This window comes from Prionailurus bengalensis, chromosome X, assembly GCF_016509475.1.
Source record: "Prionailurus bengalensis isolate Pbe53 chromosome X, Fcat_Pben_1.1_paternal_pri, whole genome shotgun sequence".
In the NCBI taxonomy this organism is placed as follows: Eukaryota; Metazoa; Chordata; class Mammalia; order Carnivora; family Felidae; genus Prionailurus; species Prionailurus bengalensis.
In genome coordinates, this window is record NC_057361.1 from 17,684,494 (window position 1) to 17,688,200 (window position 3,707).

Consider the following 3,707-nt stretch of genomic DNA (forward strand, 5'->3'; position numbering starts at 1 on the left):
TTCTACTTTGCTAGGATGTAGCATAGCACTCCAGTGCCCCTGCCATGGTGGTATCAGACAAGGCCAAGTGGGAACTGGAACACTCATCCTTGCCAGGCAGTAATGATCCCCCTTTTACTTCTTTCAAAGTCTTATGTTTGTTTTATACATAATGTCCAGGGGTTTTAGTTGTATTTAGTGGGAATAATAGGGAAAGGTACCTCTACTTGATCCTTCTGGAAAAAGAGGTCCCCCTCAATTTACAAATATAAATCAGACCATGTTTCTGACCTGCTTACAAGTCTTAATGTCTTTTTACTGCACTACAAACTAGTTACCACACACTTACAAGATCCTGTTTTCTCCAACCCCATCCTATTTCTCTAGCCTCCTTTATGCCTTTGCTCATTCACTATGTTTCAGCCACAGTAATTTCCTTTCTGTTCCTCAATCACCTCAAATTCTTTATTGCCACCTGGACTTCACACATGATTTTACTTCCCCCTTGAATGAGCTATTTATGATCTTTGCCTGCTTATATTATTACATCTTAAAACTGTGCCTAAGAAGTCACCTAGTCAGAAAAGTCTTCTCTGATCACCTTTAGGAGTTTCCTCTCTTCCTCATCTCAATAATTCTCTATCACTATACCTTGTACATTTCATATCAGTACTTTCATAATTTGCATTTTGTCTACTTGTATATTGTATATTTCTCACTATGTTACAACTATGTTGTAACTCTTTAGGGTCATGAGCCATATCCATTATATTCACTAGTTTATCCACAAAGCTTAGCCTATTGTACAATGTACAAATTACATTGCCATCTTATAATCTAGAAAGATGCTTATTTATTCATTTGGTATGAATTCATATTTCCATATTATGGAATATACTCAAAATACTTTTGTATGTCTCTGTCATTTTGCTTACTATATTTATCAAAAATATATACTGGTATGCTTTGGTTTATAGGATTTGAGGACAGCAACCATATTTTACTCATTTTTGTAATAATGCTTAGCACAAAATATATACAGAGTAGATGCTCTTGATGAAAAATCAATAAATGGTACCTTGCATTGTGCTACAGAGTATTTCAAACAGTGCTGAAGAGAAACTAAGGAAAATATTTTCATTAATTAGATCACCAAAATCACTAAATTTCCTTTCAAAATCAAGAAAATGTCAAAAGTAGTGACAAACTTACATCTCTCTCTCCTTCAGGATACAGTTCCTGGTCAGTGAAAATAAGTCATTTGTTCCACTTGGTATGAGCATCCTTAATATGCCAATTTTCCTAGAAGTAAATAAGACCCATTTCAGGAAAACAAAGACAAAAATCCATGGAGAAAGAAAGCAATCTTCCTTTCCCACTCCCCACCTTTATGCCTCTGTAGTCTGTCAATTATTAGACAAGGATTAAACAATTTGTCTCCTACCTTAAGTACTTTTTGCATTTAAAAAATATGATCTATAGGGATGTACCATTTACCTTATAAACAGGACCTATGAACTTATCTAGCACCAGTTTTGCCAGTTCACATTTTCCACTAGAAAATAAGACTGATAAATGTTCAGAGGAAAATGGACCTAACATCTTGAATATGAAGGAATTCCCTAAAATCTAGGTGTTTTATAAAAAAATAATGTCAAACCTCAGAAGAAAGTGTTTAGATCACGGTTTTGTTTTTATCATGCAACAGTAATAGAGTTTTTTTAATTAATTATGGGGTTAACTTAGGGAACTCAAATAATTAGGGAAAATGCAGTCTTTCCCAATTTGAAATCAAGTTGCTGCTGCTGCTACTTTACTAGGCCAGGGCTGGACTGCCCTACTTTATTCAGACAGAGGTTCAGCAGAGCTCACTTTTTTGGGGAGTACTTATGGACTTCCTAGATCAGATCTGTGCCAAATGGTCAAGCAATACCTGAGCAACAGAATGGTGGCAGCTGCTAGGCTGGCTTATCACACTTCCATAGATTCACTGGGTAAGGTGAAAACAACCCCACATGGATTTAGAAAATGTATTATTTACACAGACAGCAATGCAAGATCAGCATGTCTCAACTCCAAATGTCCCTAGTCTCAGGATGATACCAAACCAGAGGGGCCAGAGGATACAAGTGATGCATTGCTCTGTCATCAAGGAGCCAACTCTAGGCTATAGCTGAACAGTTCTTTAGTCTGAACTGTTTATACCTGAAGCTGATGCCTCACTGGAACCAGGGTGGCAAATGAGAAATGGACTTGGGATAGCTCTGCACAAGACTCTGTTGCCACGTTCCAAGGAAGATCACAGGGCATTTTGCCAAGAAATGTGTCTTACTGAGGTTGAGTCTTGCCTACATGGCCTATGTAGAGATGTGCAAGATCGCCAGAATGCCATGGCAAACATGTTCTACAGTCTGATGAGGAGAGGAATTCAAACCTCGCCTAGTTTAAAAGATGCTACCATTCTATAAGTGGCAAAAATATAATCAGATAAGAGTAGAGATCATCATTAGTGTCTGGAATTTCATCAGAAAAGAGAAATGTAAGTGGTGGTGGTAAATTGAAGGATCATTAGCATTCATTGTGGAGCCATCTGAATTAGATATACACAGAGGTGGCTATGAGGAAGAAGAAAAATTGACTCAAGAAAAAGTTAATGCCCTATATATACCAACACTCCCCATTTTGACATCCAGTTCTTTTGCAGATCTTAATAAGGCAATGAAGGATATCCAAACTAACAAAACCATCAGATTTTTCTCAGTTCTTACTGGAACAACATCATTTTTGCACTTCCCACAGCTTTCCATGCCTTTCTACCTGAAATTCTCTTCTCACTGGGCTATCATGACATTCAATTCTCTTGGTTCTTCTTATAATTCACTTATTTTCTTTTTTTCTATGGGCTTCCTCCAGGGGCATCTCACACTCTTCCTGTCTCATTCATATTCTTGTTTTAGTAGTGACTCTCAAATCTTTATATTCAGCCCAAACTGAGTTTCACATTCATATATGTGAATGCAGAAAATGCCCACTGGAAATCCCTTCTTGGCTGTCCATAGGAATCTCATGTTTAGAATGTCCAATACAAAACTAATTTCTCAGATTACTTCTGCCTCCCAAATCTTCTGCTTCTATTTTAAGTGGAGAAGGAATAATTTATTCAGTCACCCAGTCTAGAATCCTGGGTATCATTCTTGATACTGCTCTTTTCCTAACCTCTCATTTCTAATCAATCACCAAGTTCTGAATATTTATTAAATCCATCCCTTTCTGTCCATACCCACCTCTACTATTCTATTGCTGACCCAAGACATCTATTCACTGGTCTATTGCCACATCCTCCACATTGACCTCCGTCCTCAGTATTGTCCCTCTCAAATCTATGCTCTCCATAGCTGGCAGTCAATATAAAACATAAGTATATAAATACGAGCACTTCATTGCTTAAAATTCTTAAATGGCTCTATCTTTTTAGGTTATATTTTAGTTTGAGTTTCTTCCCCTGATCTGCTGGTGTTTTACCTCTCCCAGTCCATCTACTCTCACCTCTTTTCAAATTTAGGCTTCCAGGTATCTCTACATAGTGCTCTGTAACTTTGCTCATACTGTCCTGCCTATAAGGTCTTTTCCGCATTATTGTTTGGCTGTTATCCTTTAAGACTTACAATAGTCATTATCTCCTCTATAAAGTCTTCCTCCAAGGAGTTACATACTCCTCAGCACATAGT